Raw genomic sequence first — 26,789 nt, forward strand, 5'->3', positions numbered from 1 at the left:
AAGATGACTATGGGCCAGGGTTTATTACCAGTAGGGCACTCCAGACTCTATAGGCCCACTTGATATAGACAGTAGGGGCCAAATCCTCCTCCCCAAATGCCTGCTTCAGCAAGTTCTGACAAATCTCCCAAGCCACACGGAGCAGATCTCTGAAGGCTTCCTCCTCTGGGACACCCAATCTCAGATTGCATATACAGGTGCAGTTTTCTAAATCTTGCAGCTTTGCCCAATGGTCATACTCTCCTTTTAGCAAAGATTCCACAAACTGTTGCATATCCACCGCTGTCTCCATTACTTCATCCAGTCTAGCCTCCATTTCATCTTGCCATCGCCTCAACTCTAACAAGTCTTCTAATATCCATAACAGACTGCTTAATGTCAGTCTGCACTAATCGAACTTAATAACAGCCATACTGGGTTAGACCAATGGTACATCTAGCTCAGTATCCTCTTTCCACAGTGGCTAATCCAGGTCACAAGTACCTGGCAAAAATCCAAATAGTAGCAACATTCCATGCTATCAATGTCAATAGCAGACTACGGACTTTTCCTCTAAGAACTTGTCCAAACCTTTTTTAAACCCATCTATATCAATCTCTGTTATCACAACCTCTGGTAACACATTCCAGAGCTCAACTATTCTCTGAGTGAAAAAATATTTCCTCCTATCAGTTTTAAAAGTATTTCCCTGTAACTTTATAGAGTGTCCCCTAGTCTTTAATTGTTGATCTGCTTGTACCTGTTCTACTCCGCTCAGGATTTTTCAGATTTCAATCATATCTCCCCTCAGGTGTCTCTTTTCCAAGCTAAAGAGCCATAACCTATCTAATCTTTCCTCATATGAGAGGAGTTCCAACCCCTTTATCATCTTAGTTGAATAAAAATCAGAAGAGCAACCAACAGTTCCAATAAATCCCAGTGCAATGGGATCCCCAGCTCTCCGCTTACTTCTCTACTGCCGCCCTCTGCAGGGCCTTTGGCTCCACCGATACCGCTATTTTGTTCTCACTGGGTAGACTGGAAGTTTGCACTGGATCCGAGCCCAATTTGCCTCCAGTGTACTGGTATCTCTCTAACTTATGCCATGTGGTCATCTCATACCAGACAAGAGAAATCACTCACTTTACAGCCAAAGAGCGACTTCTGAGCGTGTTAAAACATTGAGAGCTGCCCCAAAGTAGATTCATTCAATTTTGACCATCTATATTAGCGACGTCACTTTCTCCTGTGGAAATAATTTATTGGTAAAATATATTTTATATGGCTGGGTGATTTAGTGGAACTTCAACATTTTAAAATCAATGGAACACTTGATAGCAATTTGATTTTTACCCTACATATTCAATAAGATATTATTTTAGATAACAAAAATACTTACCTGTACCAGGTATTCTCCAAAGACTGCAGGCACATTCTCACATGATATGAACACTACCAAGTGCATCGTCACTTTAAATCTTTAAGCAATGCCCATATCATGTGCATGCCGGTGTTTTCCTGTCCAATGTCGGCTCATGGGACCTGATTTGGGGCCATCAGTTCAGTAACAAAGCTGGGACCCAATGTCTTCCTGCCCAATGTCAGCTCATGGGAACTGATATGGGACCATCAGTTCAATAACAAAGCTAAGAAGTCAACTAGGGAGATGAGTGGGTGTAAAAGTACTGTATATACCTGCTACAGGTAAATATCTTTGCTTTCTCCACATTTGGGACTCCCATGCTGTCAAGATCATGTCTCTGGAGAAGAATAATGGATATATAAACATGATTCTAATGAAACACAAGAGAGCTGGAGGGAAAGTTGGCACTCAGGGAGTAAATAGAGTTTGCAGAACTGCTTGTCCAAACCAACCAACTCTGCTAGAGTTTTGTTCCAAACAGTAGTGAGAATTAAAGGTAAGGACTGAGGACCACAAAGCCACTTTGCAGATGTCCTCAATAGATGCAGAGTGGATATGAGTCATCAAAAGTAGCAACAGCCTGGACACTGTGGGATGTTACACAGCCCTGGAGCATCAGCCCAGCCTGAGTATATGTGAAGGAGATACAGCTAGCCAATTGGAGATGGCTCTCTTGGTAACAGGAACTCTGAGTCTGTTAGTCAAAACAGGAACAGGAACTCCGAGTCAAAAGCTACAAAAAGCTGAGAAGATCCTCTATGAGGTTTAGTCCAGTCCAGGTAGTATATGCCAGAGAATGTTTGCTGTCCAAGGTCTGAAAAGCTGTACCGTTTTAGAAAGAAAACAGGCAGAACTATGATTGTTTGAGGTAGAATTGTGAGATGACTTTAGGTAAGAATTTTCAATGAGTTTGAAGCACTACTCTGTCATGGTAGAATCCTGTGTAGGGAGGATCTGATACAAGAGCTTGAAGTTCACTCACAAGGTGTGCAAAGGTGAGGGCAATGAAGAATATGACTTTCTTAGTGAGAAGTTTCAGAGAGGAAGTGATAAGTGGCTCAAAGAGAGACTTCATAAGAGTAGATAAAACCACATTAAGATCCCATGAAATAGGTAACATAAGAACATAAGAAACGCCTTCGCCGGATCAGACCGAGGTCCATCTAGTCCAGCGATCCGCAACCGTGGCGGCCCATTTAAGTACTCCTTTTTGGAGATCCAAAATTACTGTATCCCTCAATATGATATGCAAGAAGGTGTGCATCCAACTTGCGCTTGAATCCCAGTACAGTAGTCTCCTCCACAACCACCCCAGGGAGTGCATTCCAAGCACCCACCACGTGTTGCGCGAAACAGAACTTCCCGACATTTGTCCTGAACCTACTGCCACTCAGTTTCAGGCTATGTTCAGGACAAATGTCGGGAAGTGGTTTCGTGTAGGTCTTTCATGAAATGGGCTACTGAGGGGTGAGAAGGGGATTTTCTTGGCCAAAGGAGAGTGAAACGCACTGATAGCACCAAGTAGTATATGAACTGAATTGTTTTATTAGACCAGAGTTAGAGATGTGGAGAAGGTAGTCTAGTATATATGGCAGTGGACAGGTGACGGTTTTCAGAGAATGCAGAGTACACCAGGAAGAAAATCTTGTCCATTTGAAATGGTAACAGCACACAGTGAAAGGTTTTCTGAATGCTTCGATGACAGTGTGGTTTCTTTCACTAAGCAAGTAATGCTTCCTCTCTCTCAAATGCAGTATCTGCAGTTAGTGATAAGAAGCAAGAGTTGGGATAAAGGAGGGATCCTTTGTTCTGTGTCAGCAGCGTTGGGAATGGCTGCAACTTGCGTGGTTTCTTGGTTGAGAGCTCTAAGAGGACCAAAAACCAAACCTGGCAGAAAAGGAATTTTAATAAATTTCAAGATGTGTAGGGGCCATTAACAAATTATTTCAATGAATAAATATAATTTCCCTGGTTAGTACAAATGAAATAATGGGGAGGGAGGGATAATTTTTTGAATTTTCACTAGGTGCTTTGAATGAAAGGAATGTCTTTATTATATGATATATGTGTTATGATATATTGAAGAGTTGGGAGGGAATGGGATAAATTATATTGAATATGAATAATTATAGAATTTCAAGTGATGTACTTAAGCTAAAATGTTACTTTTTGTTACACTTGATGTAAGTTATAAAAATGAATAAAGAATAATTTAAAAAAGGCCCCCCATGAACCACATCTTCATGAGCACCACTAAATCCAACTCAGCCTGACTTAAGACATGTGCTGAGACCATTCATGAGGCTGAAGGAGTCTGTTCAATTTGTCTGCCAAGCCATTCTATATGCCTAAGTAAACTGCACTGAGAAGTGTGCCATGAGCAGTTGCCCAGTTCCAAATCTCTATTGCTTCCAAAGAGGTTGAGATCCTGTGCGCTCCCTTGTTTGTTCAGTTAGAACATAGCCACTTGATTGTCTGTATAGATAAGGACTACCTGTTGGATGAGATGGTCCTGGAATGTTTTGAGAGCCTTGCTTATTGCTCACAGTTTGAGAAGATTGATATGGAGGGTTTGTTCATGGTGAGACCAAACTCCTTGAGTGTGGAGGCTGTCTAGATGAGCACCCCCATCCTAAGTTTGAAGTATGTGTGGTTAGAAGTTTGTGGTGGCAGGGGAGGGGGGCTGGAAGGAAAGATCTTAAGTTAGATTTTATATATTTAATACTTCTATTTTCCAGAAGCCAACTGACTAAAGCTTTGTTCTATTACAGCAGTTACCATCCTATTAGTTTAAAAAATAGTATTCCCTTGGGCTAACTTCTTAGACTTAACAGTTTCACGAGCAAGCTTATAAGCTGTAGATATGCTGCTAAATGATTAAAAAAAAAATCCATGCTCGAAGCCCACTTCTTTGATGCTGCTTTTAATTCCTAATTCCAATGCACCTCCTAAGCTCCCTTGTCTGTCTTATCACTCCCTCTTTATAGATGCACCTCTTTGTCCAGTTTGTCTGTCATAACTAGACTGTAAGCTCTTTTGAACAGGTACTCTCTCTTCCATGTTTGGTGTACAGCACTGTGTATGCCTGGTAGCGCTAGAGAAATGATAAGTAGCAGTAGCAGCAGTGTCCTCAGTGCATGGTGAATGGCTTTTTCTCTTCACCTCAAACATCTGATGGATAGAACTTTGTGTCTTCCTTATTCGCCACATGTATTTACCATCTGAATTATTTGCAAGTATTGGGATATTTTGCGTTACCACACTGTGTTCACTAATATTCCTAAAGTTTGCCTTCACTAGAGGAAGAAGCTTGGGTAAATTATTCACCAAAACTTGTTCCGTGAGCAACCATCTTTAATAGGACATTTTCCTTGTGGCTACTGCACATATTGCCAATATGCTTGGGCAACTGATCATTTAACGTCCTGGTTCAGGCTATCAGTTCTCATATGTGATTACTATGATCATGATTCTAGTTAAGCTGTCTATTATATAAACATGCCCCTGCTTTAAAATTATACACTGGCCAAACATCATGGAGAGTGAAACCGCAAATTGCAAAGCATTTAAGCTGCATTCATATGAATGAAAATTAAGCTCTGTTGGTAGCACAGTGTGGCTGACATTGTACATGAGCTTAAAGAACTTAATCTGCAGTCCTGCTTAGTGTAAACACATCCTGAGGAGATGTTTTTCAAATACTATTACACAAAGAATAACATTTTATATATCAATGGCACATAATGGAACCTGATTGTCTGAATAAGAAAGTTGAGTGGGCCTCTTTGCGAGTCACCAAAAGACTGATTATCTACCAATCATCATGTATGCTTTGAAACATTGGCATTTTTAGTCAATTAGAATACATAATGAACCTAAGGGGGACTTCAGTCTGGTATGCTGCAGGTCATTATTAAGAACATAAGAATAGCCATACTGAGTTAGACCAATGGTCCATTAACCCTGTATCCTGTTTCCACAGTGGCCAATCTAGGTCACAAGTACCTGGCAACTGAAATACTGTAGTAATAACATTCCATGCTACTGATCCCAGGGCAAGCACTAGCTTCCCCCATGTCTGTCACAATAGCAGACTATGGACTTTGTCATGTAAACATGCTAGGGCCAGAGATAGTACCTGCATATAATGTGTACAGCACTGCATATGGCTAGTAGTGCTATAGAAATGATTAATAGTACCGTATTTCCCCGCATATAGGCCACAAACAATGCCTATGCATGTTTTAAAATTGGTAGATAAGCCACCCCATTGTATTAGCTGCGGCTTATCTACCAGTAACTGGGGCAGCCTATACAATTTTTTAAAAGTCATCCCTCCCCCTTACCTCCTTCACTGGACTCGCTGTTCTCACATCGCGGTGATGCAGGGCAAGAGAGATCTTTTCGATCTCCAGCCCAGCCCCACGCTGCTTCCTGTGTGCCTTTGCCATCAGTTCTCACAGGAGGAACAGCAGGAAGCAGTATGGGGTCGGGCTGGAGATCGAAAAGATCTCTCCTGCCCTGCACCGCCGCAATTTGAGGAGCAGCAAGTCCAGCGAGGGAGGTAAGGAGAGGGGGGATGATTTTTTTAAATTGTATAGGCCACCCCAGTTTTGCAAGTCACACCTACTGTGCCAGCTTGCAAAACTCATATATAGGCCATGGCCTATATATGGGGAAATACGATAGTAGCAGCACTTTTTTGAATGGTACTTGAAGATTCCATTTGAACAAGTCATAAAATGAGACATATGGCTGGCATTCAATTTTACATGATGTATATATTTTGTTTGCAGTGTTTAATTTCCTCCTGCAGAAGTGACAGTGAAATACAGACTGGCATTGAAGGAGAAATAAAAGTATCTCTATTGATCTATCTACTGCAGCATTCAAAATGGAACATTAAAAGTGTTTTATTTTATGGGATCACTGAGCAGGAGGATACTTGCCTATTTTTCAAGTGTTATGAACTACAGTTGTAAGAACAGCACAAGATAAATACAAGTTTCATATTATATTGTGTCTGGAACATTAATTATATAACAGTTTGTGTGTATGTTTTTGGCCAGCGAAGTACATTACTCGATTTACGCAGAAAAACAATTAACATGGCAACTTTAACAAACTCAGAAATTTAAGGCCAAGCTAGAATAAAAAGTTGATTTTAATAACCAAATGTATCCCTTATAATGTGATACACAGAAAAATTATTGGATCAACAAAAAAATTAAAATAAAGGTCAGAAAGTTGAAAAAAAATGCAAAATTCACAAGTGGTTCTAGAAGTTTATACACCAATGTACTGAAAAAACATAATGGATTTTCTGTAAGCAATTTTGTAAACTTCTCTCTCAGAAAAAGTTCAAAATGCCACTGTAAACAATCATAAAATAAATTCTCAATTCAACAATGCATAGCTCTACAAATTCTGTTTCTTGTCAATATCCTTCCAAACCCTGGAATTTCATTTTTATTGCGGCACTGTTGCATCAAGGGAATTAACTGTTCTTTGGTCACAGCCTACAACAATATGGCAATGGCAAACTAGGGGTTGTGTGTTTTACTGCAGGGAAAGTAAAACGCTAAGGTCTGAAGACTCCTGCAAGAAACTGTTGTGGAGCAAAGCAGTGTTGAATTGAGAATTTATTTCATAATTGTTTACAGTGGAATTTTGAACTGTTCCTGAGTGACAGAAGTTGTACACATTGCTTACGGAAAGGTCGCTGTATTTTCTCAATAGTTTCATAGTGAAATTTTTTTGGCTAGTGATGTTCTAAATTGTTTGAGGCATAGTCATGGTGCTGTATTATTTCTAAAGCGCTACCAGACTTGCGTAGCACTATACAACATGCAAGAGATGTTCCCTGCTCAAAGAGCTTAGAGGTAGGGGAATAAAGAGGGAATGACAACAGATATGCACGCTTTTACAAGTTGGTAGGGTTGGATATAAACACAGTTTCAAAAAAGTGGATTTTAAGTCTGGATTTGACCACCACAAGAGATGGGGCGCGACACAGAATCAGGTAGGATGTTCCAGGCATACGGTGCATTGAGACAGAAGGGATGGAGTTGGGAATTGGCAGTGAAGGAGAAGGGCATCGATAAGAGAGACTCACCCAATGAATGGAGTTTATGGGGTGGAGTACAGGGAGAGATTCTGAGAAGTTACAGAATGAATATACTTGTAGGTCAGTAAAACGAGTTTGAACTGTATGCAGAAATGGACAGGGAGCCAGTGAAGCGATTTGAGGAGAGGGGTAACGTGATCAAAATGACACTGGCAGAATATGAGGCATGCAGAATTCTGAATAGAATGAAAGGAAGAGAGAGATGGCATAGCAGAAGACCTGTGAGAAGCACGTTGCAGTAATCCAGAGTATAGATAAGGGTCTTGGTACAATGCTCAGAAAGGAAAGGATGGATTTTAGCAATATTATGGAGAAAGAAATAAGGAAAATTATGGAAAATGAGAAGAAAAATTATGGAGGCCACCCCCCAACAAAAGACAAGATGTGATATTAGTAAAAGATAGCGACAAACAATATTAGCAACTCACTTCTTAGCAATGCAAAAAGCAGCAAAACTAAACAAAAACACTATACAAAAAAGGAGTTTACCACTGAAAGATAGCTGGAAAGCAATGACCACAAACACTCGCAGTCTAAGCAACAAAGTTCATGATCTGCAAGCCCTGATGTTAGAGGCAACCTGGATATTGTTGCTATCATAGAGATATGGCTCAGTGAATCCCATGGATGCAAACATACCAGGATATAATCTTTTTAGGAAAGACAGATGGTCAAAAAGGTGGAGGGTAGCTCTCTATGTAAAGATCGATATCCAAGTGACAAATACAGGGGATCTGTGGAGAGGAAGAAGTGATATGGATAGTTCTAAAAGATGGAACTTCAATCTACATGGGTGTAGTCTACAGACCTCTGACTCAAATGCAACAAATTGATAAAGATCTGATGGCAGATATCCAAAAGTTCGGAAAGAAAGAGGAGGTGCTGCTGTTGGATGATTTCAAACTGTCAGATACTGAATGGAAAGTTCCATCTGCGGAATAAGAAAGAAATAGGGAGATTGTGGATGTCTTTCAAGAGTCTATGCTCAGACAAATGGTGATGGAAACCATGAGGAAAAAAGCAATACTAGATCTGGTACTCACAAATAGAATTCACCACCCAGCCAGGAGAACCATAACAGACAGAAACAAACTCCCAGACCTGCATACACCACATCATCACACCAACATGGAGGAGAAGACCAACAAACCCTTCCAGGACTAAACCACACCCCCAACCAAGAGCACTTGTCTACCCAAAAGCAACAAATAGTGCGCAAACAGAATACACCACACTAACATGTGCCTACATAAACATTAGAGCTCTAGGCCCAAAGACAGAACACATAAAAGACTGGATAAAAACCAAAAATCTAGACTGCCTCTTCCTCACTGAAACCTGGCTAACCTCAGACTCGGACCCCAGGATAACGGAAGTTTGCCCGAAGGGATACAAGATAACAGTGGTCTGCAGGGAACAAAAAAAAAAAAAAGAGGAGGAGGTCTAGCCATCTTAGTCAGAAACTCCCTAAACTTAAACATACTAGACAAAACATCCACCTCATACATGGATCTATTAGCCTGCCAACTTTCATGCACCACACTAAAAGGATCCACAACCTGCATGCTCCGCTACATAAGTCCAGGGAACTGGAACACAGCAAGACCAGAATTTGAAGATTTTATATACCAAAACTCACTAACGGCAACTTACAACCTAATCCTAGGTGATCTAAACCTCCATCTCGAAGACCATACCTCTAAGCAAATACTATCTTACCTCGAAGCCTTAACCTACAAGATCTTAGACCCACAAATCACACATGAGAAAGGTCACCAACTAGACATTGCAGCCTTCATGACCCAACAGCCCATTCTACCAGAGATTCAAACCTCTAATGGAAAATGGTCCAGATCCATCTGTTCAGACCATAACACATACACCTTCAGTATCAACTGGGCCAAAGGCAAAACCAAACCAAAATCCCAAAGCTGAACCTACAAATCGCATACATATATCGACCCCCTCCAAATTCTGGAATAAAACAGATGCTACAATCCAAGAATGTGACCCCATTTCACAATGGTGCAATATAAGTACAACTACCCTAGATGAGCTAGCCCCAATACAAAAACCAGAATCAGCAGACGATCAGACAAATGGTTTGACAACGAACTACTCCTACTCAAAATACAATGCAGACGATTAGAAAGAAAATAGAGAAAAAGTAACCAAGAACACACAAGAGCAGCATTGAAAAAACAAAACCAACAATACAAACTAAAACTAAAAGAAAAAAAAAAAAAGACAGACATACTACACAAACCAAATAGGCATAGAAGCCCAAGACACAAAAAAACTATTCCAATTATTAAAAGAACTCACAGACATCAAACTCTACCTAGCCAAAAACGACAACCCTCCCCCTTCAGTCACCCTTTTAGCTGAATACTTTAAAAACAAAATTACAACTACGCAGGAACCCCAACCCACCTAGAAGAGATCACAATGCCCCCCACAGAAAAAGAATCAGCTGCAGCAGATAGAACCTGGTCCCACTTCTCCACAATACAATGGTCCGACCTTAAAAAACTCTATAAAAATATACAGCCACGCAGCTTGCGACCTCAACCAATGCCCTCCATACCTATTAAAAACCTCCAGCCTAAAATTCCACACTCTCCTCATGCAATGAATACAAACCATGCTCACAGATGGCCTTTTCCCACAAGACCTCTCCAAAATCATTGTCACCCCGATCTTAAGACCCAAAAGAAGCAACAGATCAACCATCCAACTGGAATTGATCCATAGCCTCAATTCCACTATATGTCAAGCTAATGGAAGGCCTCATAGCTAAACTCCTCACCAACTACCTAGAAAACCACAATTTTCTCCACCCTACAGTCTGTATTAAGAAAAAACTTCAGCACTGAGACACTACTAGGCTCCCTTCTGGACACAGCTAGACAACACCTCAGCACAGGCAAAAAAAATTCTGATTATTCAACTAGATCTCACCGCAGCATTTGACCTGGTAGACTACAACATCCTGCTACAAATACTAGATACAATAGGAATCACAGGCAAAGTACACACATGGTTTCAAGGATTCCTACAATCCAGGACCTACAGAATAAAGACAAACAATGAAAAATCAGAACCATGGTCCAACACCTGTGGTGTAGTACCCCAAGGATTGGCATTATCCCCAACACTCTTCAATGTCTACATTGCATCCCTCGGCACCTGCCTAGACAAAATAGGCTTAACTTCCTATAGCTATGCAGACGACATCATCATTCTCCCTCCTTTTGATCAGCCAAGGCCAACCATGACAGACACACTACACAGAACTCTAGAAACAGTGCCAACATGGATGAAAGACCACAAACTAAAACTGAACCTAGACAAAACAAAATTCATACTTATCGAAAAAAATAAAACCCCAACCATAACAAACCTAGTAATAAACTCAATCACATACCCCATTCAACCCACTCTAAAACTTCTGGGCATGACTACAGACAAATGTTGCACCATGCAACCACAAATCAACAAAACAATACAGAAATCATTCGTGGTCATGAGAAACCTAAGGCAAGTTCGAAAATTCTTCGACAGAAAACAATTCCAGCTCATGGTCCAGTCCCTAGTCCTAGGTCTCCTTGACTACTGCAACATCCTATATCTTCCCTGCCCCACAACAATGATAAAACAACTACAAACAGTACAAAACAAGCCCTGAGACTAATCTATTCACTAAGAAAACACGACCACATCACTGAGGCATAGCTCGACTCATACCGGCTCCTAATTCAAGCAAGAATACTATTTAAATTATACTGTCTATTATTTAAATCCATAAATAGTAACAGCCCAGCCTACTTGAACAACCGTCTAATCCAAACTACCACAACCAGACAAAGGAGATCCCAGACACCATTCGCATACCCTCCAAACAGAGACATCAAACGGAAAAAACTGTATGATGGCCTTCTAGCCACACAGGCAGCAAAACTAGCCCACCAACTCTCCAATCTACTAATCACGACCCCAGACTACAAAGCTTTCAGAAAGAAATAAAAACACTGCTATTCAAGAAATCCATTGAGAATAACACCGTATGAAACATTTCAATCCTCTGAAGCAACCCGCTCTACTCTGTAACACCTCTGGACATGTCCAGAAATCCTCTTCTGTAATCTGTCTTGAACCGCAAGGTAATGGCGGAATAAAAATATCACTAATGTAATGTAAGTATCTCTAATATTCGCATGAGTGCCCACCTGGAAAGTAGCGATCAAATAGTTTGGTTCAATATAACATCTAAAGTGGAGGATGACCACACAAAACTCAGTCCTAGATTTCAAACGTATTAACTTTAGTAAAATGGAAGTGTATCTGAAGGAAGAGCTGTTAGGCTTGGAGGACATAAGAGAAGTGGAAAATCAGTGGTCTAAGCTGAAAGGAACAATAAAAATGGCTACTGACCTTTATGTGAAGAAAATAAATAAAAACAAGAGAAAAAGGAAACCGCTATGCTCTCTAAACTAGTGGCAGAGAAAATAAAGGTGAAAGAGTTGGCATTTATGAAATATAAAAAAAACCTCAAGAAGAGGTGTACCGATGGCTTATTGCAGTGATGAATTTTGACGTCGCTCATACTTTGCTGCTACTCCACAGTTTTTTGTTACTTTTTGGATTTTTCCCCCCCCTTTTTTTACCATGGACCCCTGACGAAGGTTTGTCCGAAACACGGACCGTGTTGGGTCCCTTGATTGGTAAAAGGGTTTGCATATAATTATTTTTTGTCACAATAAATTTTGCCTACGTCTTGTACAGCTCTGCAGTTTTGTTTTGTTTGCTCTCGGTTGTTTTTTACTGCAGTTTAGGTTGGAACTTTTCTCTTTGTTTTGTTGCTTTGTACTGAAAGGACTACCAGGTGAAATGGAAATAAGCCAAGAGAGAGATGTCTGGCGAAAAGCAAATGGCTAAAAATGTAAAAATTGGGAGACAAAAAAAATTTTCTACTTTATTAGTAAAAGGAGGAAGATGAAAAATGGAACTGTGATACTGAAAGATACTATGAACCGATATGTGGAGAGTAATGAGGAAAAAGCAAACATGCTAAACAAATACTTTCAGTTTTGTGTTCACAGAAGAAAATCCTGGAGGACAGAGATTGTCTGGCAAAGTTACATACGAGAATAGATACCACACTGTTCACGGACGAAAATGTTTATGAACAACTTAAAAAATTGAAAGTGGACAAAGCAATGAGAACGGATGGGATCCATCCAAGGATATTGAGGGAGCTCAGAGAGGTTCTGGCGGGTCCTATTAAAGATTTGTTCAACAACTCTTTGGAGACAAGAGTGCTTCCTGGGGATTGGAGAAGAGTGAATGTGGTGCCAATTAACAAAGGTGGTCGCAGAGATATACCAGACTCAGAGGAGCTCATGAGTGGGGAACAGGCTGAAAAATTAGAGCACATAGAGGTAAGTAGGGAGGATGTCCTCAAACAGATAGACAGGTTAAAATGCGGCAAATCACTGGGCCCGGACAGGATCCACCCAAGGGTTCTGAAAGAACTAAGACAGGAAATAGCGGGCACAATCCAACATGTTTGCAACCTATCCTTGAAAACTGGTGAGGTGCCAGAGGACTGGAAATTGGCAAATGTCACACCGATCTTCAAGAAGGGATCGAGGGGTGACCCCGGGAACTACAGGCCGGTAAGCCTGACTTCAATAATAGGGAAGATGGTGGAAGCTATGATCAAGGACGGCATTTGCGAGCACATCGAGAGGAATGGCCTACTGAGAACAAAAAATCAAAAAGAGAAACGATTAACTAATACTCATATAAGATCCGCAAAGAAGTTAATCAAAGAGAGCAATGTGTAAAGTGAATTTTAGTCAAAACAATAGCCAAAATTCTTAAATGGGTGAAGGAAAAGATCTCAGAGTTGCCACCACTAGGATCATAATAATATCATCCAAAGTGGAAAGGTGGCGTGGGTTTCTTTCATAGATCATAAAAACCTTCACCAATATTGTGTAATGGATTGACTAAAAAATATTAACATGTGGAATATAAAAAACTATCTACATGTTGGAACTCTCTACAAATTATTAGATCAAGGTGACTAGTGCATAGAAATATAATCTAGAGCTGCAACTAACTGAAATAAAGTGTCGAGTGCTATAAGCAACCTGTATAAAGTGGCTCATGCTGTGTATTAAAACATGTGCAAAAAATAGCTAAAAATATACCTATTAACAAACTCTACAGTTTGAGAAATAGCTCATGCTGAAACGCGCTAAATATTTCAAAGATTTTAAATCGTTGATTGACTGCCAGAACTAAAATAGGCAGAACTAAAGTCAGCTGTACAACCAACAAAAGAAACTGTATTTTATGGACGTTCTGAATTGCCTACATTGAATGTATCCACCAAAACCCTGATGAAGCCGCATATTTGCGGCGAAACGGGTCCCGTCGGATATTGATGATACACAGTGTTATAACGGCATAGTAATTTGTTGCCGCATTTCCACCCTTGAAAAAGCTAAGTGCCTGTTCTTGGCTTATATTATCAGGCTGACTATCATATCAGCTTTCTGATTGTATTTCTTTCTCTACAGTTTTTGGTCAGCTTTTTTAGCGTCCATAAAATACAGTTTCTTTTGTTGGTTGTACAGATGACTTTAGTTCTGCCTATTTTAGTTCTGGCAGTCAATCAACGATTTAAAATCTTTGAAATATTTAGCGCGTTTCAGCATGAGCTATTTCTCAAACTGTAGAGTTTGTTAATAGGTATATTTTTAGCTATTTTTTGCACATGTTTTAATACACAGCATGAGCCACTTTATACAGGTTGCTTATAGCACTCGACACTTTATTTCAGTTAGTTGCAGCTCTAGATTATATTTCTATGCACTAGTCACCTTGATCTAATAATTTGTAGAGAGTTCCAACATGTAGATAGTTTTTTATATTCCACATGTTAATATTTTTTAGTCAATCCATTACACAATATTGGTGAAGGTTTTTATGATCTATGAAAGAAACCCACGCCACCTTTCCACTTTGGATGATATTATTATGATCCTAGTGGTGGCAATTCTGAGATCTTTTCCTTCACCCATTTAAGAATTTTGGCTATTGTTTTGACTAAAATTCACTTTACACATTGCTCTCTTTGATTAACTTCTTTGCGGATCTACTGAGAACAAGCCAGCACGGATTCTGTAAGGGAAGGTCGTGCCTAACGAACCTTCTGTACTTCTTTGAGGGAATAAGCAGTCGGATGGACAATGGGGAGCCCATAGACATCATTTACCTCGACTTTCAAAAGGCTTTCGACAAGGTGCCACATGAAAGGCTACTTAAGAAACTGTGGAGCCACGGGGTGGGAGGGGATGTGCACAGATGGATCAAGCACTGGCTGTCGGGTAGACTGCAGAGGGTTGGAGTAAAGGGTCAATATTCTGACTGGCGGGGAGTCACGAGCGGTGTGCCACAGGGATCGGTGCTGGGGCCTTTACTCTTTAAGATATTCATCAATGACCTGGAAAAGGAGGCAAAGTGTGAGGTTATAAAATTCGCAGACGATACCAAAATGTACGGCAGAGTTAGGACCAGGGAGGAGTGTGAGGACCTACAAAGGGACCTGGACAAGCTGGAAGACTGGGCAAACAAATGGCAAATGCGCTTCAACGTGGACAAATGCAAGGTCATGCATATAGGGAAAAAGAACCCGTTGTTCAGCTACAAATTAGGGGGGGTATTGTTGAGAGACAGCAGACTCGAGAGAGACTTGGGTGTGCTGGTGGATGCATCACTGAAGCCATCTGCACAGTGCGCAGCAGCCTCGAAAAAAGCCAACAGGATGCTGGGCATCATAAAGAAGGGCATAACAACCAGAACACGGGAAGTCATCATGCCATTGTATCGAGCGATGGTGCGTCCACATCTGGAATACTGCGTTCAGTATTGGTCGCCGCACCTCAAGAAGGACATGGCGGTACTTGAGAGAGTCCAAAGGAGAGCAACAAAAATGGTAAAAGGGCTGGAACACTGCTCATACGCCGAGAGGCTGGATAGGCTGGGGCTCTTCTCTCTGGAGAAAAGGAGACTCAGGGGAGATATGATAGAGACCTTCAAGATCATGAGGGGCATAGAGAGGGTGGATAGGGACAGATTCTTCAGACTGAAGGGGACAGCAAATACGAGGGGGCATTCTGAGAAACTGAAGGGAGACAGGTTCAAAACAAATGCAAGGAAGTTTTTTTTCACCCAAAGGGTCGTGGACACTTGGAATGCGCTACCGGAGGAAGTGATCAGGCAGAGTACGGTACAGGGATTCAAGCAGGGATTGGATGGATTCCTGAGGGATAGAGGGATCGTGGGGTACTGAGTAAACCAACCTGGTCGTGCATGTGCTAGACCGGAGGGCTAGGACTTCGATAGGAGGGCAGAACTTAAATGGGAAACCAAGGTGGCAGGGGAGCCCCTTCTGATGATTCAGACAGGCCTTGACCTGTTTTTGGCCACCGCGGGAGCGGACTGCTGGGCAGGATGGACCTGTGGTCTGACCCGGCAGAGGCACTGCTTATGTTCTTATGTTCTTAGATGAAGCGGGAAACTACAGACCAGTAAGCCTTACTTCAATTACTGGAAAAATAATGGAAGCGTTACTGAAAGAAAGGCTAGTGAAATTCCTAGAATCTAATGGATTACAGGATCTGAGGCAACATGGTTTTACTAAAGGTAAATCATGCCAAACGAATCTGATTGAATTTTTTGATTGAGCGACCAGAGAATTGGACCAAGGATATATGCTAGATGTAATTTACTTAGATTTCAGCAAAGCCTTTGACACGGTTCCTTATAGGTAGCTCTTGAACAAACTGGATGGGCTGAACTTAGTACCCAAAGTGGTGAACTGGATTAGAAATTAGTTGACGGACAGACGCCAGAGGTGGTGGTTAATGGATTTGCTTGGAGGAAGGAAAGGTGAGCAGTGGAGTCCCTCAAGGATTGGTGCTAAGGCCAACCCTGTTCAATATGTTTGTGAGTGACATTGGTGAAGGGTTAGAAGGAAAAATGATACCAAGATTTTGCAGATGATACCAAGATTTGTAACAGAGTAGACACTAAGGAGGGAGTGGAAAACATGAAAAAGGATCTGCAAAAGTTAGAGGAATGGTCTAATATCTGGCAACTAAAATTCAATGCAAACAAGTACAGAGTAATGCATTTGGGGATTAGAAATCAGAAGGAGCTGTATGTGCTCGGAGGTGAGGGGCTGATATGCACGGATAGGGAGAGGGACCTTGGGGTGATAGTGTCTAAAGATCTAAAGGCAAAGAAAAAGTGTGAAAAGGCAGTGATTGTTGCCAGAAAGATACTAGGTTGCATAGAGAGAAGTGTAACCAGTAGAAGAAAGAAGGTGTTGATGCCCCTGTACAGGTCATTGGTGAGGTCCCACTTGGAGTATTGTGTTCAATTTTGGAGACTGTATCTGGCAAAAGACATAAAAGACTTGAAGCAGTCCAGAGAAAGGTGAAGAAAATATTAGGAAGTTTACACCAAAAGATGTATCCGGAGAGACTGGAAGCCCTGAATATTTATACCCTAGAGCAGGGGTGTCCAACCAGCGGCCCTGTGAAATATTTTGTGTGGCCCCGGTCGCAGGCGATGCAGTGTTTTCCTCTGCTGCCCCGGGTATTTAACATCTTGCCAGGTCCTTCCTCTGTTTTGCTGCAGCATTTGTGCAGCCCCAGAAAAAAAATGTTCGGCCAATGCGGCCCAGGGAAGCCAAAAGGTTGGACATCCCTGCCCTAGAGGAAAGGAGGGACAGGGGAAATATGATTCAGACGTTCAAATACTTGAAAGGTATTAACATAGAACAAAATCTTTTCCAGAAAAAGGAAAATGGTAAAACCAGAGAACAAAATCTGAGGTTGAGGGGCGACAGACTCAAGAGTAATGTTGGGAAATTCTTCTTTACAGAGAAGGTGGTTGATGCCTGGAATGTGTTCCCGAAGGAGGTAGTGGAGAGGAATATGGTGACAAAGTTTTTAATAAGCATGGGATGAACACAGAGGATCTCTAATCTGAAAATAATGGTATATATTGAAGAACTAAGGCAGTACTGGGCAGACTTGCATGGTCTGTGTCCCTTATATGACCATCCAGTTGAATATGGGCTGGAATAGTTTAGATGGGCTGGAGTGAGCTTTGACAGAGACTCCAGTAGATGGAACCTGGGCAGAGCTCTGAGTTTCTGAAATATCTAAGAAAAAGAACAATTTAAATTAAATCATTAAATTATAGAGTGTATGTTTAGGTAGACTGGATGGACCATTTGGGTCCTTATCTGCCGTCATTTACTATGTTATTAAGTGTTAGCGGTCTGATGGATATAAGAAGAGAAGGAAAGAGATGAGTCATAGATGACTGAGGTTATGAGCCGATGAGACAGGGTGGATAAGAGCATTATCCTCCAAGATAGAGAACAGGGTAAGAGGAGAAGCAGTTTTAGGAGGAATGATAAAAGAATTCAGTCTTCCATGTTTAATTTTAGGATGATGGCGAGACATCCAGGTGGCAATATCTGGCCTGTATTTCAGTAGAAATTTCAGGCATAGAGAGGTAGATTTGCAAGTTGTCAGCATAGAGGAGGTACTGGAAGCCATGGGAGGAGATTAGGGCACCAAGAAAAGATGGAGAAAAGAGGAGGACCCATGAAGGAGTCCTGAGGTACACCAACTGATAGAATGTTGGCAGTGGTGGAGGATTCACCAGAGCATATGCTAAAAGTGCAATGGGAAAGGTAGGAGGAAAACCAAGAAATAACAAGGCCTTGAAAGTCCAAGTGAGGCCAACATATCAATGAGTATGCAGTGATCAACAGTGTCAAAGGCCACGGAAAGATCAAGGAGGATAAGGATGGAATAGAGACCTTTGGATTTGGCCAGTAGTAGTCATTGGAGACTCTTAGCAAGGGCAGTTTCTGTAGAATGAAGAGGGCAAAACTCCAATTGAGGCAGGTCAAGAATAGTTAGAGTTGAAAGAAAATAAAGACAATGGCAGTGAACAGACCATTCAAGTAGCTTAGACAGGAAGGGGAGGAGGGATACGGGATAAACAGCTGTGTAACTATGGCATGTTTGAAGGAGTCAGCAACAGTTGTAGTAGAGAGCGATAGGTTGAGGATATGACAGATAGAGGGAATGACAGAAGGAGAGATGGTGATCAGTAGACGGGTGGGGATGGGATCAGAACATGTAGTGGGTTGGAGGAGGAAAGAAAATGTGTAGTTTCATCCATAGTTATTGGAAAGAAAGAAAAAGATGGCATAGGACAATTGAGGATCAACAGGACAGACAGTAGGAGAGAGAGGTGAGGACAATTTGATCGAGAACTCAAGGTTTATCTTGTCAGGGAAGTATTCTGCCATAGTCTGGGGAGAAAATGGAGGAGTTAGAAATGAGGGCACTTTGAGTAGAGAGTTGAGTGTGACAAAGAGACAGCAAGGGTTGGATCCAAGAGAATAAGTCAAGCGGGTGGAGTAATCTTGTTTTGCAAGTGAAAGGGCGGAGTGGAAAGAGGTCAGCAGCAATTTGAAGTGTAAGAAGTCAGCATGAGTGCAGGATTTTAGCCTGTGACTTCTGCAGATCGCGCACAGGAACATAAGTAGCGCATCTTAGAGGTCAGACAGGGCTGGGGTTTGACGCGTCTTACAGAATGTGACATGGGAGGAGCAAGGGTATCAAGAGCAGAGGAGGATATTACTATAGGAAAAGACTGTTTCATTAACAGATTTACATAGTATGGTGTTTGAGAGGAAGGGGGAGACAGTGGTGGAAAGAGTGCAAAGGTCAATAGCTTAGATTCCTGAAAGTATTGGTGAGAATTGGTCTTATCTAGGGAGGAGGGTGATGAGTCATGAAGGTTATGAGATGATGGTTGAAGAGGGGAAGAATTGAGATAGAGAAGTTACCAATTGAGCAGTCAGTGAAGAGGATGAAATCAATGCAGTGGCCATTTTGGTATCTGGGGATTCTGGAGCACATGTGAAAATTGAATAAGGATATTAGAGCAAGAAACTTTGAGGTGTTAGGAGTCAGAGGTGTCCTCAATGTGAATGGTAAAATCACCAAAGATGGTAGAAGGAGACAAAGGTTCAGGGAAGATGGAGAGCCAGGAGTTGAGGTCAGTGAGAAAGGAAGATAGGGGTTTGTGAGGAGGTCAAAACATGACAGCTATTCGGAGAGAAAGGGGAACAAACAGAAGGATGGAGTGGACTTCAAAGGAAGAGAAGCAGGGAAACCGAATTCTACAAGAGGGTGAGAGTAACAGCCCAACCCCTCCTCCACGACCAACTGGGTGAGGCATGTAGAAGTGGTAACCTTCATGACATAGGAAAGTGACCGAAACAGAATCTTCAGAGTGGAGCCAGCTAGTGCAAGTAGGTTGAAAGAATGAGAGCTAAGGAGGTCAGGGACATATGCAAGCGAAAAGTAGGAGAGGTGCAATGATTGTGATGCAAGCGAGATGAAGTTAGAGAGGATTGGGAAGGTTGAATGAGGGGAAGAAATTGTTTAAGTTTTAGAGCTGTCAATATGTGGGTGATAGAAGGGATGGTGGGGTGGTGAATTCAAAAACTGGACAATACAGAGAAATGTGGTGGCTTGTGGTGGAGGGGGAAATTGGGTAAGGTCAGTATCAAGAGAAGAAGGTGTAATGGAGCCATACAGAAGAAGAGGGAATTGATATCTGGGGTGAGGGTCTGGATGGGTCAGAGGGAGTGCAGGGAGGTGTCTACTTGTGGATTGTAAGGTAGGTAGATGTGATGATAACTAATGTAGCATTATACTGAGATTGGGTTCTGAAAGTGAAAGTAAAGGGCCACCTGATGAAAGGTTAGGAAATAAGAGCCTTAGTAGTGGCGAGTTTCTCTATCCGGAACAGTTGAAGGACTGATGATGATAATCAGTGTATAAATGTAATGTGAGCCTAAGGATGGGTGGGATGAGGGGGGCAGGTGGGAGTGCCCAAGCAACAGTGATGTAGGCACAGTGAAGCTGTGGAATCAATCTCCAAAGATATCAAATATATATAGAGAAAGATATAGATAAATGTCAGACATAATATCCAGTCCATATGAGACATAACTGAAGTATTTTTTTCTCCACTTTGTACTGTGCTTTCCTGTAGGAGTGTTTGTCTGCCTTTATATTAATAATAATAATAAAAAAAAATCATGATTTTCTAAGCTTGTATTTTTCCCTGTAGAAATTTATCTGTTTTTAAAGACATTAGTCCAAACCTGAGGCTGCATTTTGGCAGGATTCTGTGGTTGATATCTTGTGGTATAAAATGTCAGCCATTTTTGGTACCTTTTCACTCAGAGGGTCACATTAGTTTAGTATTTCCATTTTACTCAACACACACTATTTATCAGAATCTTTTGAGTCCTGAAATTTCACCTTTGCCTAATATTTCTGAAAAAGGTCATGCCACCTAGCTTTGCAGTTTTAGCTTTTTTTTTTTCTTCTATATATGTTTTTGACATCCTGATTTCAGTGTTTGGTATTTTTTCTGTGTTGTCTATTTTATAACCATCATTTGTTCTGCCTTTATATAAGGAAAGTAAAGGCAAGAAGGAAAGGAAACATAAGCAAAAATAAAGATCCAATATTTTTCTAAAAGCTTTTTCCAATTTTCTCCACAGTTTTTCCAATTCCCTTATTTCTCTCCAATCCTGCCAGCTTCTCTTTCAGGTACTTCTCTGTTTTGCTGAAGTCAATGTGTTTGAAATTCAGGAACGAGTCTGGTGTGACTAGAAGCCTCCATAGCTTATACATCAAATCATAACAGACAGACATTTTCTCCAGCATCAAATCTCCCCTTAGGGGTTCTTCACCATCTGACTGAACAAACTCCTTGTAAAGCATTTTCTTACATTTCTCCAGATTTGAAGACACAATGCTCCAATCCACAGCCAGTAAAATTCAAGTCACCCAGTGTTATCACCTATCTTCATTCCCACTTTGATGGTATCAATGATCAGTTACCTGTTCAGTTTGAGCTGGAGCTCTGTAGATTGCACTTGAAAGGATGAAGTGCTATCTTTACTGTCAAAGACTATACACAGTACCTCCTTTTTTCTCAAAACCCCATGCATTTTGTTTTTCTACATAGTGAACTCTGTGCATTTTGGTAGCTTTAATATTGTGTTTCTACATAGTGTCTTCCCTGAGGGCCTGGTGATCAGGAGCACCCTCCAAAGGTGTGTGTCAACCAGTAGCTTCCACTATCTAAGCCCTAGACACAGGCAGACTGTGCTCCTTAGGGCCTCAGGAGCTGTCAGAGGGCCCCATAACACCTGCGGCCTCCTAATATAAGGGGCCAAAATGATGTCAGCCCCCACTAGCCTTCCCAACCCTCCCTGCAAGCAGCCTGTCACTATTTGTCTAAGGCCATATTGTAAACTGCTCTGATCTTTTTTGGCTGTATATGAAATATAGAAAGATTTTAATAAACAAACATACATTAAAAAGACATCATATGCAATGAACAACATTTCATCGGACTAATATATTACTGTTGTTCCAAAAAGATACCGAGAGGATTAAGAATTAAGAAGATACCAAATATGTTTTTAGATAATCATTTCTTGATAAGTGGTCTGAACAAATGCTCTCTTGATGTCATGATCCTTTTAGCAGAAACCTCAAAAAAGAAGAGCTAGGAGCTATGTCCAATTGTTGATGAGAAATGATCAAAACTAAGATAAGGAGATTCTAATTTTAGAACTATGTTATCTGACATTAACAAACGTTTAGACAGATTTAAACAAGACATTAGAAATATAAAAAATACTAAGGAGGGACAAAGAAGATGATAGAAGAGGCTCAATTTATCCTTATTCAAAGGCAAAATTATACCCTTCTAGTAAGAAAGCAATATTCAGAAGAAATAATTAATTAAAGAACAATCTAGAATTAGAATTCCATCCAATACAGAGAAACTTGGCTATAAAAAGATCACAAGTGACTCTGGAGACCTTTAAACCTCACTATTGAGTAGGATCCAGTGAATACCCCTTGTTCCAACAATGGTTCTCCTTTATCTTTTTTAGATAAAATCTGGAACAAAGACACAAAATCAATAACAGATCCAAATATCCAACCAATGCCAGGACATGTGGAAGAGGCAGGAGCAGAGGAAGAGGCAGAGATCTATCATTCTGCAACCAAAAAGAGGTCAGATACCACAGAGAAGAGAGAGTTGGCGATAACATTAAGGTCGCCATCCAATGAAGCAGAAAATAGTGAATCACAAATTCCAATTTTCTGTCTCTCAGATGCAGTGCTCACAGAAACAGAAAATAAGGCTCTACAGAGAGGCCTTAACTTTCTGCCAATACAATGCTTTTCAGACCAGGGTAGGTCCTTGCATGACATGGCGTTAAGCTACGTGACGACTAAGCTTCCCTCGTACACATCGAACTGGTCCCTCCGCTCCCAGGACGAAACACTTCAAAACGCCCCCTGGTCGTGCCCTTCAACTACAAACCGCAAAGCAACAGTCCTATTCCCACTTCATAACCGAGCAAATGGAATCAACTGCCCCTGCAGACCAGATCCCTTGAAGGACTCCTCAGCTTTAGGAAAGCAATAAAACAAACTCCTAAACCCCTGCCTTTGACCAATAGACTACAAAGAAATGTATATTGGTACCAGAACCAGTATGTGTCACATAAGGATAACTTGTATCATACACTAACTATCTGTGTGTCTAATTAGGATAAAACTTATACTGAAAATCTTGCACCATAAGGATAACTATGGTAAATTATAACCAGAAAACTGTACATTATGCATATTAATATTAGATCCTAGTATGTATCCAGTTAGGATAAAAACTTGCATCATAAACTTGTACTGAAATTATGTATATTAAACCTGTAACCCATTCTTAGCTCTTTGGGGACAACGGGATAGGAAAACAAAATAAATAAAGGTTTATGTAAATTTACACACAAATTACAAATTCTATAATCCTTTTCTAATTCTACAAGAGCCATGTAGATACATCAATTTTTTTATTTTTTTTTTTTAAACCCACCTATCAAAATGGGTACTTCCTGGTACCATGGATCCATTAATAGAGGCCTTTTACTCTTCTGCTGAAAGACGAATATGAAGCAGTGCAATCATTTGCCAGGAATAAGAACATAGTCATCATACCCATGGATAAAGTGGGTGGAATTGTAATCCAAAACAGGTCTCAATACACACAAGAAGTGAATAGACAATTAGCAAACAAAATATCATCCACCCCCTTGATAAAGATACGACTCCAAATCTTAGGGCTCCTTTTACGAAGGTGCGCTAGGGTTTTTAGCGCACGCACAAAATTACCGCATGCTATAGCGCATGGTAGCTGAAAATCTACCGCCTCCTAAAAAGGAGGCAGTAGTGGCTAGTGTGCGTTAAGGCCCTAGTGCACCTTTGTAAAAGGAGCCCTTAATTAGGAAATCAAGAAAGACATTGCTTATGGCTCCGGTTATTTCACATCAAAAGAATGAGATTTTCTAATAGTTAAAACACCGGTCATTCCCATGTTGTACACTTTACCTAAAATACACAAAACCAGTCAACCTTCCTGGCAGATCTATTGTACCGGCCAACAGTTCAGTTCTTGAATCAATCTATTTTTGTTGATTACTTCTTATGACCTTATGTTCCAGATATTGGTTCTTATATTAGAGATTCTAGTCACATGAATACCTTACTACAGGGGTGTCCAATGTCGGTCCTCGAGGGCCGCAATCCAGTCGGGTTTTCAGGATTTCCCCAATGAATATGCATGAGATCTATTTGCATGCATTGCTTTCAATGCATTTTCATTGGGGAAATCCTGAAAACCCGACTGGATTGCGGCCCTTGAGGACCGACATTGGACACCCCTGCCTTACTAGATGACTATAATGGCGATATCTCAGACATTCTTTTGGTAACACTTGATATAGATGTGTTGTACACCAGCATTTCACAGTTGAAGGCCCTCAATATCACAGGACAGACAGTAAAAGACTGAACCACTGTACGTAGAATACCAAATGTCCTCATTCTTATTTTTGCCACACTGGCACTTACACAGAATTACTTTATTTTTCAAGCTAATTTCTATCAACAAATAAAAAACAGCCATGAGGGCAACAATGCCCCCGATATTGCAATTTATACTTGGCTCATTTTGAAAAAACTATAAAGACAATATCAAGTTTTACAAAAGATATATAGACAACATTTTCCTATTATGGCACAGATATCCAGCAAGTCTACAACAGTTTTTCACATGGTTAAACATAAGAAATCCACATTTGACTTTCAAAATGACACACCATCATCAAAAAATTAATTTTTTGGATTTTTTAATTAAAAAAGGAAACATAATTTTACCTCTAAGGTTTACAGAAAGCCCACCAATAGAAATTCTTATCTTTTCTACATCAGTTTTCACAATCAGTCACTTAAAATGAATTTGCCTTATACCCAATTCTTATATCTTAATATTATGCACTCATAATTCAGACTTTCAAGAACAAGCACATATGTTAAAAAGATTTCAAAACCGTGGATATCCAAGTTAATATATTCAAGAAGGCTATAATAAAGCACAACTACAACATAGAGAAGACTTAATTACCAAACAAGCATATCTCTGGCATGTGTTTCTGGCTGTAGCTCATGATAAAATTTGACTTTAAAAAATTACAAGATTCACATGAATTGTAGTGTTTGGGTTTTGTTTGTTTTTTTTTTGGGGGGGGAATCAAAAGCATGCTTCTTGAGCACATTTATATTAATTAAAGGCATTCGCTTGAAAGCAGACGCTTGCACCTCCCCTCTAATAAGGCACGCAAATGATAGATGTGCCTACAACATTGCTTTTCCCGGCACATGCAAACATTTAAGTTGTGGATTCTGTGCATGTGCCGATTGCTATCACCAGCGACTCATCCCATGTAAATTTAGTGACCCTTTGCAAACCTCCGTGAACCTCATTTACATGCATGTTTTTTTGAGAATAACTTTTTGAAATTGTTACAATAATGGCCGCAATGGCGGCCCATTGTATTTTTATCAAAAATAGAGAATCTTCCCCACAGTGTGCACCTAGCCACTGATATTCAAAAAGTTATTCAAAAGAACTGGTACATTTTGGAAGACCATGCTTGTTTCAAGAATAAAAAATTGGTAGCTGCATATTTGAGAAAGTAAAACCTTCAAGACAAACTGGTACCTTCTTTATTACCCACAATTCCACAACAAATTAATTCTTCTTCAGGAGGCCATCAGAAATGTGGAAAATGCAGTGTCTGTCGCCATTCCTGGGAAATGTTTAGCATTATAAATCCACAGAAATAAAATATACCACTTGAAAAACACACTTCCAACTGAAATACAACACAGGTCAATTATTTGATTCAATGCCCTTGTTCATTACTGGTAAGACCAAAAGGATGATTAGAATGATTGTGGAGCACTGCAGTTGTGTCAATAGAAATCACATCAGCACCATTAGTGGAACATTGATACCAACTACGGCATTCCATTCACGATTTGAAATTTTTGGTGCTTAACCCCCTATCCCCTTTTAATGCAGCTGTGGTAGGCTTTTTTTTTTTAAATCACCGGCCACAGTGGTAAAAGCTCTGATGCTCATAGGAATTCTATGAGCGTATGAGCTTTTACCGCCATGGCCAGCAATAAAAAAAGCCTATCGTGGCTTCATAAAAGGGAGATCAGTTTGATGTGGAAAAAGGGGAGTAAGACACTTTACTATTTAAAGAGCAAGAATTTATTTTTAATTTCAATACATTAATCCCACATGGTCTTAATGCCGAGATGGACCTTTTGGTGTTTTTATGATTTTATTTTCCTTGTAGTATGTTTTCTGTGTTTCAAGCTTTGCCATCTATTAATTTATAGACACACATGTTCTAACAAATTTTATATATGTTCTACATGGTTTTTAGGTATATATTTATATGTTTTTCAAGATATATCTAGACAAGATCTTTGTATGATCTATTGATATATTTCATGCATACACTTTCATAAACATTTTTTGTGCATATATTTACATAACTTAATAATTCATGATTATTTATATGCATGCACATGCTTTGCCCTACTATGTTTAGTCATTCATATGCAGGCACATGTTTTATATTACCTACGATAATTTTTCCATCATTTGTTTTTTGTTTTCTGTTTTGTGTATATT

The 26,789-nt window shown here is 40.4% G+C and overlaps 1 protein-coding gene across 4 annotated transcripts in view; it reads right to left on the minus strand.

Annotated features, from left to right (window-relative positions):
- Positions 1-26,789, minus strand: part of ISM1 (isthmin 1) — a 279,345-nt gene that overhangs the window by 41,894 nt on the left and 210,662 nt on the right. The window lies entirely within an intron of this gene.

Source organism: Geotrypetes seraphini, chromosome 3 (assembly GCF_902459505.1).
Source record: "Geotrypetes seraphini chromosome 3, aGeoSer1.1, whole genome shotgun sequence".
In the NCBI taxonomy this organism is placed as follows: domain Eukaryota; kingdom Metazoa; phylum Chordata; class Amphibia; order Gymnophiona; family Dermophiidae; genus Geotrypetes; species Geotrypetes seraphini.